Genomic DNA, 15,525 nt, shown 5'->3' on the forward strand with positions numbered 1-15,525 from the left:
GCTCAATTTCCAAGACCCACCAACCGCTTATTGTTTCAAGCGTTTCAAGCGAGCTCTAATGGCTATCTCTCACCTAGCCGACACGCCTTCAAACCTACTAGTGTAGTGAGCTTACCTCGATGTACACATACACATACACACACATATATATACACACATGTGTGTATATGTGTACACATACACACACATACATGATCATTATATTCCTCCTAGACTTGTATATGTCTCTAGACTCGTATTTTCATTTCTAATACACTCTTAATCGTCTGAAATCTATGTAAGGAGCATCACATCAGAACTAGAATCCCTTCATGTGGATCCTAGTGGCACACATGTGTCCTCTATATACTAGGAGGTCTTATCAATGCATTTTCAATTAGCTATTGAATGTACCCCTCTCAAAAGAGTAGAAAATCCAAGTCTATTTAAGAAAGGTCCCATCATAGTGGTGGCCCAATGTGGGATAGTACTATTCCCATCGGAGTGAGATATTACACATATTTCTTTATTAATTTTTATGTTCAATAAGTGCAAGAAAATCTTTATAACAAGTAATAAATGGAAGTTTTTTTAATGTGTCACACAATATGGTAGTATAAGTTTCTAAGAAAATGGAAAAACATCTACGTGAGTGTAAAAAAAAAAGAGAGAATCCAATCAAAACTATTGAATTCTATGGACATGTGGATCCAATTATTTGGGTAACTTTTCAAAAGTGAAATTTCACCCAAAAAAAAGATTGTGATTGCCCTCAATAGGGTAGATACTATTCAAATATTGTTTTAGGAGATTAGATTGTGACTATGCTACAACTAAGGGGTTAATTCTCAACTGCCCCTCATTTCACTCAAACCAAGTGCAACATTCATTACTCTCATCATTGATTGGTTTCCAAGTGTATGTCATAGATGCTAGGGGTGTTAGACTACTATTAGTATGACTTGCTTGATGTTTCTCCTATGAAGTAGAATTGTTAATCCAAAAACCACATAAGTTTATTGGCTTTGTAAGAGAGACTAGATGGTTTTGCACATAGAACCATTGAGTTGCTAAGAACTCAAAAACCCCTATGGTGATAACGAGAAGGTATCTCACATGTGGCATTAAAGGCAAGTTAATAGTTTTTGTCAAGTACTTGAAAACCCCTCTAGTGATGAGGAGGGATTTTTGTTGAGTACTTGAAAACTCCTCTAATGATAAGGAGGGGGTACCTCACATGTGGTATTAAAAACAAGTTTGGAGACTAGCAATCTCAAATTGAATGATTAAGAAGAGGTGGGCAAATTGATGCTTGAATGGATCCTAGTGTTGATGTGAACAAGGAAATTGAGGAGTCAATCCAAAACTTGGATGGTTTTCCCCTAGTTTATTAAGTGTCTTGTATATTATCAACCCATGATCAATTCCAAGAAATAGCATCTCAAAGTATCAAAAATATATTCATTACTCCACCTATTTTACATCCATTAGGAGGATGGGTCTTGTATAATTTATGGCCTTGAAAATCCACTACAAGGAAATGGGAAGATAGCAATGACAGTTTGCGATACAGAATAGCAGTGTCGCTATTTGCGTCGCTATATTTTTGTTGCAAATAGCATCACTAAAGTAATTTAGCAATATCAATTTAACGATGCCAATTGCGATGCAAATAGCGACACCAGTGTGAGAAAAAAAAGGTTGAAAACCCGAGCACGACATTTGCCGCAAAAATTTTCGAGAGAGAGCAAAAGAAGGAGCAAGAGAGATCATTGCCTTGAGAGGGAGAGGGAGAGAAAGAGGGAAAGAGAGAGAAGAAGAGATTCTTGCCACCATCGCTACTACCGTACGCAAAGAAGAGGGAGAAGTGCGCAAGGGAGAAAGAAGGGACATCGCAAAGAGGAGGCAAAGAATTCATCCTCAAGCCTTCGTGGTAGGTACATTTGTTATGAAGTGGAATCACATGGCAAATCTAGCAAATCAAAGATCTCAACTATTAAATACAAACAAAATTATAATACATAAGAGGATTTGAATAACTCAATAGATTGAGAAAGATAAGAGAAAAACACACGATTGAGCCCAACCTCCCCCATGGCAAAAGCCATGGTTTGCCATCCTTAATTATATATTATAGTTTTACATAGATATTGCATTCATATCTTATATATATTTACAAAGAAAGTAAAAATATCAATTAAAACATGGAGTTTTAAGAGGTATCTTGTAACATGCTGCAACTGTTATAGAAAATTCTATGCTCTGAATCTTGACGTTTTGGCATCACCGTTGCATCTGGAGCATGCCAAAACCCCCAATATGACTCTTGAAGCTCTGAATTCCGATTCTAGATGAGGGACCAACAAAAAAACTCAGTTTTCACCCTGTTCTCCTGTTTTGCACGCGATCGTGTTGCTTTTATAAAGAAAGCCAGAAAAGCCTTCTAAAACTTAACCACATTAAGAAAATAGCAAGGTATTCCATAAAGAAAGCTTATTTCAATAAAAACATATATTAAATCTCATATTCTAAAATAATCTATATTAAAAATAAAAAAATTAATAATACTAAGAAAAATTATCTAATTATTACTAAAGAAGTTTAAACTTATAACTTACAAATAGAGTAATAATTTTAATAATATAATATCATATAAATACATAATATTATATATTATACTTAAGATAACTAATCATAATTATGAAATTTATGCTTGGACTTACGCTAATGCCCAGTGCTACCCAAAGCAATCACTACCTACTCTACACATCAACTGAAGTATTCACAATTGTTTATAAATAAAATAAACAAACAATAGTGAATACCTACCAATCTTCAACTACAAAGAATTAAAATAGATTGGAACATTATCCTAACCTTAATTTACATCGAGTGCGTACTCTAAACTTGTAAAATATTAATTAATTAATATGAATTTTACAAAATCACCCAATGTGGAATCACCCACGTACACATTAATTAACAAAATGCTCAAGAAGGATAGGTATCCCCATCAACTTCTCACACAAGGATTCCACCTTATGTATGAGCCCTGGTCAACAAATAAATTTTACAGAATCCACTGTAAAATCTCATGGAATCTACCGTGACTATGTCTCTTGGCATCATACCCCCAAGGTGGGATAGCAATTGTCCACAATTGCTATTAGCTGCTCAATGTGGAGCTAGCAGTGTAGGGTAAGCACTAAGAGCATGTGCAATCATCCATTGCACGTCTTCAACTGAATGGTTTTTTTTTTTGAATTTTACTAAGCATCTAGTATAGGACAATGAATCAATCAGAGTCTAATTATTAGCAAACAAATGATATTCTAATAAGATTAAAAACTATGTTTAGTGTCATAGATGTCTTTCATGGTAAGAGAGTCAAAAGATAAGACAAAATATTATGAATATTAGGTTTCATACTCAAAGCATCAACAATAACAAATAAAATTGTTATTCTAGTTTAGTAGTAAGTAAAGATTTAACTAAGAATTCTAGAAAAAGTAGTAAAAGACTTACATATCGTACCTTGATTGAAGATCTCTATCTTCACTAGAAAGCATGAATTCGCAACAGAATTAGGAAATCGAAGAATTTTCCAAAGCACTTTTAAGAAAAAAATGTTAGTCTCAATGTTTATCAAATCAAAAGATAACAACATTAAAGGCATTCTATAATCGCCAAAAATTAGAGTGAGAATCATAATGAAGGCCTACTTTGAATTAAAAAACAACTTATATCTTCTTGTAAATCAAGTTAGTCTATAGCTAGAGAGTTGGAGTTTACAATGAATTTTACAAAACATATACTTATGACTAAGACTAAAATTTACAAAGAAACATATTAAAGTTAAGGCTAAAGTTGGATAAAATACTAGTCTCTTGGTTAAAAAAATAGTAATATTCAAGTTCTATGGCATATTTAGATATGATTATCTTTTAATATATGCAATTTAGACAAAACCATGTCTAATATAAGTTGTAGATCTTTGTACAAGCTATTTAGACAAAACCATGTCTAATATAAGTTTTAGATATTTGTATAAGCTAAAACTTTTTCTTTTGGGAGTATACTCAAATTCCAAATGGATTAAAACCTATCCTACTAGGAAATTAGATGTCTGTATAGGTTGAAATTTACAAATTTCACTAAGTCTGGGTTAACTGCGATACCTACTTTCAGGATAAGTAACTTTCTTTGTAGATAGAATCAGGTCACGATGATAACTAGAGAGTTGTAGACAACAAAAAGGTCTACAATTCATGTCCCTATGATGGATTACCAAATCTGATATTAAGGCCATAAAAAATAGGGCTCATAGTTTTCTGCATAGTAATGTGAAATTTGCATTCAAGGTCACTTTAGGACTCAAAGGACTCACAAAATATTCAAAATTTGTAAAATATGTATCTAATAACAATTGTAGATCTTTCTAAGGGCTAAAACTTTTGTTTTTACACCATCCTCAAAATATGAACTAGTAAAAAGTTACATTACTTGAAAAATAGTTGTTCGAGAGGATTTTTATGGTGAAGCATATGCAATAGCTAGACGACTTTGAAGTGCATCTTCTATATAGCATGTTCCATAAATAAAGACTTAATATGCTTAAACTTGAAACTTTTATAAAATAAAACAAAACTATGATTTACTATGAAATAAACTTCAAAATCTTTTTGGCTATAACATCTTATTTGCATAGCCAAGTCCATGCTATAATCCAAATTTAGAGAAGAACAAATTGGATCAATTCGAGTCAATCAACTGTGGATATAAGGTTGTCCAAAACACAAGAAATGTAGCTGAGATATTCATCTATAGTGATTTGTCTTGTAGATTGCGATTGTTCCATGGTGTTCACCTTTATACACATATCATACAATTGAAAACTCGGAGCATAGCCAAGCTCTCATACCAATGTTATGAAGTCAAATCACGTGGCAAATCTAGCAAATCAAACATCTTAACTATTAAATACAAACAACATTATAATACATAAGAAAATTTGAATAACTCAATAGATTGAGAAAGACAAGAGAAAAACACAAGATTGGGCCCAACCTCCCCCATGGCAAAAGCCATAGTTTGCCATCCTTAATTATAATTATAGTTTTGGATATTTGCATTCATATCTTACATATAATACAAAGAAAGTACAAATATAAATTGAAATACAGAGTTTTAAAAGTCAAGAGGTATCATGTAGCATGCTGCAATTGCTGCAGAAAATTCTGTGCTCTGAATCTTGATGTTTTGATGTCACCATCACATTTGAAGCGTGCAAAAACCCCCAAAATGACTCTTGAAGCTCTGAATTCTGATTTTGGAGGAGGGAGCAACCAAAAAACCTAGTTTTCACCTTGTTCTCCTGTTTTGCACGCGATCTTGTTACTTTTATAAAAAAAGCTAGAAAAGCCTTCTAAAACTTAACTACATTAAGAAAATAGCAAGGTATTCCATAAAGAAAGCTTATTTCAATAAAAGCATATCTAAGTCTCGTTCTCACACAAGGATTCTACCTTATGTATGAGCCCCGATCAACAAATAAATTTTACAGAATCCACCATAAAATCTCACGAAATCCACTGTGACTATGCCTCTTGGCATGAACATTGCCTCTTCTTGCTTTGTTCTTGTGTTTTCTTTTTCTTCTTTCTTTGTAATGAGATGCATTGAAAGAGAGAGAGAAAAAGAGAAAAGGAGAAGGAAGAAGAAGGAAGGAAAAGGAAGAGAGAACAAGAGAGAGAAAAAGAGGAAAGGTGAAAAAGAAAGAGAGGGAGAGAAAAGAAACAAAGAAGGATGAAGGGAGGCAAATTAAAAAAAGGAAAAGAGAGAGAGAGATAAAGAGGGGTGGGGAGAGAAATAATGAGGGGAAGAGATAAAGACAAAGAGATGTGGAGAGAAAACAAATGGACAAAGAGAGAAGGAGAGAGGCAAACAAATAAAGGGAAAGGGAGAGCAAGAGGAGCAAAGATTAAAATGAAGAAAGATCATCAATGAGGGAAACAAAAACCGGTTGTTTGCCATAGCACAGACCAAATGGAGAATGATAATGAACATGCTATCCAAGACCGCGAGACGTATCTTAATTAGCATGTCCCATGTCCTTGCACTCAATGCAAGCTGGCAATTAGATGAAAGTGTTGCTTGTCCATAGAACTCATATGATGCTTGGATGAGTTTCAATCAAAGATAATTGACTAGGAGATCTCAGACTTTAAGTGAACAGTAAGAAAGTGTATATCAATCATGCTTTACATTTGCAAAGTAATTAAATATCATATACAAAAATATTAGAGTGCTCGTGAAATTTGTACAAAGAGGTAACCCTTCATCCCAAGGAATGCACCGATTGTAGTCCACTAGAAGACTTCATGGATGTGTAGTGGATGGAGCGCCTGAGCTAATACACCAATCGGAGGGCACGATGCAGTCTACATCCTTGATACTAGAGGAGACAGTCAACCTTTCGGACCTTTCTCCAATATTGGAGTTTGAGATGGAGGCAATGATCAATGCATTAATGCACATGGATACCGAGTCATCTAATGATCCACTGAGAGAGGAAGTGTCCATACCATTATATGATGGGTATCAAGTATCGTACCTGAAGATGCTACTTACGCTCCTAAGTGTGTAGGAAAAGTACAGGTGGAGCAATGCAAGTGTGACCAAGTTGTTCAAATACATTCTACGCTCCGTTGATTTTTTTGACTCTATTATTAAAAAATACTTATTGTGCTATTCAAGGTTTCTTTTGATTTTTTTTCAGGTTACTAAAGTATTATGTATTACCACTTGAAAACACGATGTCTGAGTCCCGTGATGATGCATGACTAGTGTTACAAAAACCTACAGTGCGGTGTGGTGGTCACGTTGCATGGTCGCGCGGGCAACATTTCTATGTTGAGCACATCGACAAAATCGCTTTCCATAATGAATTGTGGTGTCATGGCAAAGTTTGAGAAAGAGAGCTGATGCGGGGGGACATGGATGCGAATATCATTGTAGATGAGATAAAGTATTTTAGAACTTGCAAAGTGTTATCTTAGTGGATTACCATAGCTTCTCCATGATCATATTTGATGTATAGTGGTTTAAAGTGGTATTGGAAGAAGCTGGAACAACCATTCAATGAGGTCCATCGAGATTTCTGAAAATATATTCCGAGAAAGGATGGACAAATAAGCCTTGACATATTTGTCCTTCACTGAGCCATTGTGAACAAGTGCATGACCTATTTTTTTATTTTTCCACGACACGAAATAGTCATAAATGTTGATTCACTCTTATATGTGATATTGAGCAGGTAATCTTCTATCCAAATCCTCGACAACCTTGATGGTGATATGTTATGCCATGATCTCCTTAGAGTATGTGAGTGTATGATGAAAGAAATCTTCCCGACATAGCTCCTTTGTGTCAGGACAAGCGTTTAGATAGCGAGGATCTGTAGCATGCGCTTGGATTCGTGGACTACACATTATCTTCTCTTTTGGTCCCATGATATATGCAAGCCTCCTCCATGTAGTATTCCTTACATATATTTATCACCCTTTGTATAATATCACACTTTGCAATATTTAAAAATAGATTTTCATATTTATTTTGACTCTCCTCTCCATGGTTCCATGTAATTTCATGAGTTGTTATCACTAGTCTTGTACTTATTCTATGAGTTATCAACCTTGTGGTTTTAAGTAGTTTTTGTGCTCGTCTTGATAAGCATTGTGTATCTAATATGTAATTGCTTTGTAGAATATTATACAACACATGGTGCTATGGGTGGCAAGGCAACTTGTTGGCTTGCCACAAATTTTTTTTCCCTATGTAGCCGTCGCTATTTGTGTCGCCAACTTACTACACGCATTGCTATTATCATCGTTATTTGTATCACAAAGCATCGATATTCGCATTGTTATCTACATCGTTTTCTGCATCATAAAAGTGATGTACATAGCAATGCAAATAGCGATACTTTCTACGACAAATTTGTAGAGATGCTTATACCGACACTTTTAGCGAAAATGGGGGCAATTTTTTTAAATGAGCATTTGTGTTGCTTTGAATGTGAGTATGAGCCATGTATCTTGTAGTGATTGTGTTCATCTAGGGACTTATGTTAGTTGGAGTTATTACCTCCATTATAAACTTTGGAGAGTTTGATGCATGCAAAAGTTAAAAATTGCTAGTTATAACCCTCCTCTATGCTTCTTACAAGGATAAATTGATTTTTGTATTTGCTATTATTCCAAGGACTCCACTCACACAAACTAGAGTATAGGGATACTTGAAAGGACCTCATCACTATACCATGTATTATTTCTTAGATAATTTGCTAATGAAAGAGTTTTATGGGAATGATATATATGTGAGATATATGTACACACACATACATATAAACATTGAGATTGTTCTTATAAGTCTTGCATTGTTGGATAATATTCTAAAGAGGAATGGTAAAATAAGTTCAAAATAAGTGTTCAAAATTTAATGCACCCAGGTTTTCTTATGACAACTAAGCAACAAAGTCTATTGCATGCAATTGATTTTAATCATACACCAGAACACATATCAAGCCCTGATCTTAAAGCTTAAAGAGAATAACATGACTATCCTAGAAAGGGTGGATATGTTTAATTAGCATAAAGAAATATGAAAGTTGGATTGTAACTCGAAAAATGGCAAATCCTTACTTTTATCTAGATATGAATCAACCTAAACACCTTGATGTTAATATTCTTAAGATACTAAAGTGATCCAAAGAGCATAAACTAATCGAGCTCTATAGGTTTGACATTTTACAAAGGGACAAGCCAAAGTATACACATGGAAATTTCATAATGAAACAATTGGACTTACAAAGTGATAACTAAAATCATCCCACCAAATAGGATAGAACTAATTGGAAGAAGTCATGGATTATCAACTCACTGACTATTCGGATCTTTCTACATGATATAGAGTTGTAGATCCTAACACTAATTCTTGTACTTTCTTATTTAGGAAACTCAAATAAATTACTATAGAAAGAGTCTATATTACACTATTTTTTATTGCTTATGCAAAACAAATCATGCTGTTGCTGCCATTCTACTATATGTTGCTTTTGCATTGTAGCTAGTGATGGAGAATGCGTTGTATAAGTGTTGAAATGTGTATCACTTATAGGATGGATAATTCATGAGATATATGATGATGATTCTTGTGCAGTAGCATTGAAGAAATGATGCTTAGTTATTGTACATGTGCACAGCTCTCTACAATGGTCTTGTCTATGCCACTTGTTAACATCTCTCTCTCTCTCTCTCTCTCTCTCTCTCTCTCTCTCTCTCTCTCTCTCTCTCTCTCTCTCTCTCTCTCTCTCTCTCTCTCTCTCTCTCTCTCTCTCTCTAGATGTTAGTGCTATATATCTTAACTCTCTTAAATACTAGAGTGACAAACCACAACATACAAAACACATACACATTTGACATCCACAACAAAAATTAAGTTCACTATGGATTATAGTTAGTGAAAATCTCTTCAAAATTGTTCATTAAACATTTTTTAGACAAATATATGATAGATACACACATATTATACAAGTTGACAAAGAGATGTAGTAAAAATCATATACATCATGACTATATAGAATGTATATATACAATTTTTGTTGTAATTATTACAAAAAATACCATATGCAAAATTGTCATGCACTATTGAAGTCATTGCTACTATGATGCTAATCTATCCCTCTCCACAATAATGCTCCTCCTCTACCCTCATATCCTCACCATCTTAACAATCCACCTCCTCCGTCTTGGTCTCTCCATGATCGTCCTATGTCATTTGTAATTAGGTTAGATTTTGAAAAAGCATATATCTATTGTAGTACATACATTAAGATACAAAGAGAGATAGGGAGAGGTGTGTGTGTGTGTGTGTGTGTGTGTGTGTGTGTGTGTGTGTGTGTGTGTGTGTGTGTGTGTGTGTGTGTGTGTGTGTGTGTGTGTGTGTGTGTGTGTGTGTGTGTGTGTGTGTGTGTGTGTGTGTGTGTGTGTGTGTGTGTGTGTGTGTGTGTGTGTGTGTGTGTGTGTGTGTGTGTGTGTGTGTGTGTGTGTGTGTGTGTGTGTGTGTGTGCATGGGGGGGGACATTTCCTTTCATAAAACTTGAACCATGTATAAATAAGAAAGAGGTATGCTCATGTATTGATATGGTTTAAACTTTACAAATGTTATTCTCTAGAACTATAAAAATTATTCATGACTTGCAAAAGTAAAACATTGTCTTATAAAAGGGAGACATGGCCATCATCTTTATTTCTCATCACTAGGAGTCCATGGTCAGCTACTATGATCATCAACCACCCATATCGCAAGGTTAAAAACCATGTCTACATACATCCACTGGAAATCATTAGGTAGACCTAGACCACATCTATGGGAATACAAGTGTTATCATTGCACTTGTTATCAATGTCTAGGATAACATTGATTAGACAATCCAAGCTTACCAATGACTTAATATAAATATAATAATTGTCCCTACATTTTAGTAATTGCCTTTGGCCTTTCTAGGTAAGAAAGGTCTTATCTTGAAGTATTTGAGAGTTCTACCATCTATGACTTTTTCTCTAATATTTTTTTGTTTCTTTGCATCCATGCTTATTACATCATAGGCTTCATATTACTACCAAAATCAATGTACTACAAGCAAAAAATCACATAATTTTATTGGTAAAATAGTTACCTTAGTGCTAATAATTTATTTAAACTTTTCAATACATGTTTAAATATACATGCATTGTAGTACATAGGGGCAAGTCTTTCAAGTGACTCTCAATATTGAATACCACTGAATGTTAATCTTAATTGTGGATTTTGGCCTATCTAGCTAGCAAAGTGTTGAAAAAATATAGTCTTACACAGTTTCATGTGGTTCTATGTCTAATAGTTAAAAAGTTACAGAAATTCTAATAGTGACAATATCTTACATGTGTGCCTATGGGATTGCTTTGCCATTGTGTCAAGATTGTGGGAGAGAAGGAAGGAGTCTCACGTGTAACTTTCTTGCTTTGAACAATGGGGGAATACACACAAGGGTGGAGGCTGAAAACAGTTTTCCTCTTCTTAGTTGTGTAAGCAAAAAAGAACACTAGTACATAGAAATAAAAGAACCTATATATGGGTCTCAAACCAAACTCAACTAACTAAGGTGGCATACCAACTGAGCCACGAACTAGAGTAGATAAGGATAGATGTCATCTAGCTATTATTCATGGGTGGTGTACCAACCGCATCTGCAACAACTAACAAGTCGGTGACATAAATGCACAATGATCACCCTGGCATATCACGAGTGGAGCTCGATATCGTAACACTCCCCCTCGAGCTCAATCCCAATTCCTGCACACCAAGCAGGTCTCTGAACTTGCGCAGCTTCTCTGCGCCCAATGCCTTCGTGAATATGTCAGCTACCTGATCCTCTGTGTTGACATAAACTAGATCAATAAGACCTAGTAAAACCCTCTCCTGCACATAGTGATAATGCACCTCAATGTGCTTTGTTCTAGCATGATAGACTAGGTTATTTGCCAAGTGTATACTACTCATGTTGTCACAATAAATGACAACAATTGGCCCATCTGTAGGCTGATGCATATCATAAAGTAGCTTATGCAACCAAGCTACCTCACATGCAGCCATTGTTGCACCCTTGTACTCAGCCTTTGTGCTCGACAAGGCAATTGTAGGCTGTTTCTTGTTGCTCCAAGTGACTGCAGCACTCCCAAAAGAGAACACATATCCATTGGTAGATCGTCTATCAGAAATACCACCAGCCCAATCAGCATCAGTGTATCCATGCAACTGTATTTGAATCCCAGTCTCATAAAATAGTCCATACTGCAATGTGGACTTCACATACCTGAGTATGCGTCTAGCCGCATCCAAATGCGGTTTCCTTGGAGCCTGCATAAACTGACTTACCAATCCAATAGCATAGCTCAAATCTGGCCTGGTAATAGTCATATAAATTAAACTTCCTACTATGCATTTGTACATAGTAGGGTTTTCTAGAAGCTCACCTACATCCGTGCTCAGCTTCACATTCTGCTCTAAAGGAACTGAAATAGGCTTACAGCCTGTCATCTCATATTTGGACAGCATGTCTAATCCATACTGCCTCTGCAAGAGCCGTATCCCACTTGGTGATCTAATCACCTCAATGCCCAAGAAATAACGCAGCTCTCCCAAATCCTTCATCTCAAACTTCTGCTTCAATAGCATTTTTACATGAAGGATATCTTCATCACTGTCACTTGTCAGAATCAAATCATCAACATAAATGACAAGTAGCATAATACCTTTCTCTGTTTTTCTCACATAAAGTGAGAAATCTGCCTTGGAAATCTAAAAGCCAAAAGTGACAAGATACTGTCCTATCTTGTCAGACCATGCTCTAGGTGTTTGCTTCAAGCCATACAAGGATTTCTTCAACCTGCAAACAAACTCAGGATGAACAACATGCACATAACCTGGTGGCTGCTCCATATAGACCTCTTCTTGCAAATCACCATGCAAGAAGGCATTCTTTACATCCATCTGATGTAAAGACCATCCCTTTGATGCAGCCATAGCAATGACTACTCTTACGGTTGCCATCCTTACAACCGAACTGAATGTTTCTTCATAATCAATGCCATATGTTTGTGCATACCCATTGACTACTAATCTTACCTTGTATCTATTCACAGAACCATCTGCATTGTGTTTCACCTTATAAACCCACTTACAACCAATTGCATGCTTATCTTTAGGCAAAGGTACCAATTCCCATGTAGCATTTGCTTCCAAGGCATCCATTTCTTCATCCATGGCTTTCTCTCATTTTTCTTTTCCCATGGCTTGCTCAAAAGAAGTGGGTTCTGGTTCATGTATCACTTTGACCATATATGCATAGTGAATGGCTATAAAACCATCATATTTCAGCCTATCCACAGGATGCCTAGCTTTGGTAGACCTGCGCAAAGTAGGCTCACTTTGAGGTGCTCTCAGAACATCCCTGGTCTTCCTTACTCCAGGTATAACAATAGAAGGAATACCCAACTCATCACTAATGCTCTGTTCTGAGCCACTGGATTCACCATCCACATAAGAGTGACCTGCGTTCACATCAAACATGGGCTGATCTACCTTCTCTTTTCCTTTTTGTGATACTTGCATACCACTATCTGCATTGCTTTGAGAAGATTCTCATGATCTCAATCTGCCTGTCCGTGGAGAAGAATGTGAACCACTGCTAGAGGACGCTCCATGTCCACTAATATCTTGTGACTGCTGCTGTGAATTCTGTGTAGCATTACCATTTTGTGCATCTACATTATCAATCACATTTACTGGTTTATACCAGCTACTCATCTCATAAAAAACAACATCTCTACTCACTGTAAACTTACGAGTAGAAGGGTTATAGCATCTATACCCTTTCTGATGCAAAGAGTAACCAATAAAGATGCACTTCTTAGCTTTTGGATCCAACTTGGATCTCAACTCATTTGGCACATGAACATAGGCAATGCAACCAAAAATCTTCAAATGAGAAATATCTGGTTTCCTACTACTATACCTCTCCTTTGGAGTCATCCCATGTATTGCTGTAGTGGGAGTCCTGTTCATTATGTAGATTGCTGTAGCAACTGCCTCAGCCTAATAAAAATCTGGCAGGTTTTTTTCATCGAGCATGGCACGAGATACCTCTCCAATATGCCTGTTTTTCCTTTCTGCAATTCCATTTTGTTGTGGGGTATGATTGCATGAATATTGCTGCTTTATGCCATGCTCCTACAGGAACCTTGCAAACTCATTTGAGAGGTACTCTCCCCCTTTACTGACCTTAGGCATTTTATTTGCAGGCCTGTTTCTTTTTCAACCATAGCTTTAAGAGTTTTGAAACGCCCAAAAACTTCCCTTTTCTTTTTCATAAAATACACCAAAAATTTTCTGCTATAGTCATCAATAAAAGTGGCAAAATAATGACAGCCTCCAAGAGATGCAGCTTTAGTAGTCCACACATAAGAGTGGATTAATTCCAATGGCTTCTTACTCTCTTGAACATGTCTAGGAAATGGTTTTCTTGCCTATTTTCCAAATTGATAGGCTTCACATACCTTATGCATTTCTGCAACCTTGAATTTAGGCAATCCTGCAACAATATTTTGGGCCTGCATTGATTTAAGTCGCTGTACATTAACATGAGCAATATGTTTATGCCAGATATCAATATCTGCAACTACACCGGTCCCATGTGCAAATATTGCTGCACTCAATTCAGGCATGTCTGCATCCAACGTAAACATTCTGCCCTTCTTATTTCCTTTTGCTATCAAGCGACCTTTATTTTTCATATCCTGAACAAAGCATCCATGAGGATTAAATCTGACCTGCAAGCCCTGCTCAACCATTTGACGAACAGAAACCAGATTCTTGGTGATGTTCGGGACATGAAATACATCGGACATGTATTTCTTTTTCCCATCCTGCATAGACAAAGGAATTTTTCCAATCTGCACAATAGGATGTGCAGTATCATCACCAGTCTCCACAAATCCTGGTTTTTCCATTTTCCTTGCATCCTCCATCCATTCTGCATGACCTGTCATGTGGTTTGATGCACCTGAGTCAACATATCACACGTCGTTGCTTTCTTTTGCACTTGTCACAGAATTGATCATGTGTTGCACCATAAACAAATGCTCATTTCTGTCATCACCCTGTCTACTAGAAGATGTATAATTCCCTTGTTGCAATTTTCCATTCATGATGTCATTCTGCTTTTTATAGCAGTCTTTAGCCATATGACCCATTTTACTACAGTAGTAGCATTCAAAATTGATGTTTGCATTTTGGCCTCTTTGCCATCCACCACGACCTCTTTGGCTCCCTCTGCCTCTAGAGTTACCACGTCCTCCTCCATAGGACTGGTTTTCTTGAGTTTGCTGCATATTCTGATTTCTACCACGGCCTCCAGATCGGCCTCCTCTACCTCTGCCTCTAACTCTTCTAGCATTTGAGTAGAAGACAGCTTCTTTTTAAGTTCCTCTTGAAGAAGATGCACCACCATTTCTCTGCTCCTCAAAAATTAGAAGAGCAATCAACTCCTCAAAATCAGGAAATCTTTCACGGACGGAAATGGATGTTCGGAACTGTGCATAATCCTTTCCTAGACCATTCAAGGTCACGAAAACTAAATTATCATCTTCCACTGGCGACCCAATGGAAGCAAGTACATCTGCAATCTTCTTCACCTTCATGTGGTAGTCATTGATGCTCATACTTTCTCTTTGCACATTGTGCAACTCTTGCTTGAGTTGCATTTTCCTGGCTTGTGTATTTGTGCTATACATTTTTGACAAAGTATCCCATGCCTCCTTTGGCGTACTTACATCCTGAATATGCACAATCATAGAGTCTGAAATACTGATAGATAGCCAGTACATAACTTTCCTGGCTCTCTCATGCCATCCTTTAAATGCCTGCATTTGCTGTTGATTGGGAACA

This window comes from Lygodium microphyllum, chromosome 29 (genome assembly GCF_053477565.2).
Source record: "Lygodium microphyllum isolate KBCC chromosome 29, Lygodium_microphyllum_v1.1.10, whole genome shotgun sequence".
In the NCBI taxonomy this organism is placed as follows: Eukaryota; Viridiplantae; Streptophyta; class Polypodiopsida; order Schizaeales; family Lygodiaceae; genus Lygodium; species Lygodium microphyllum.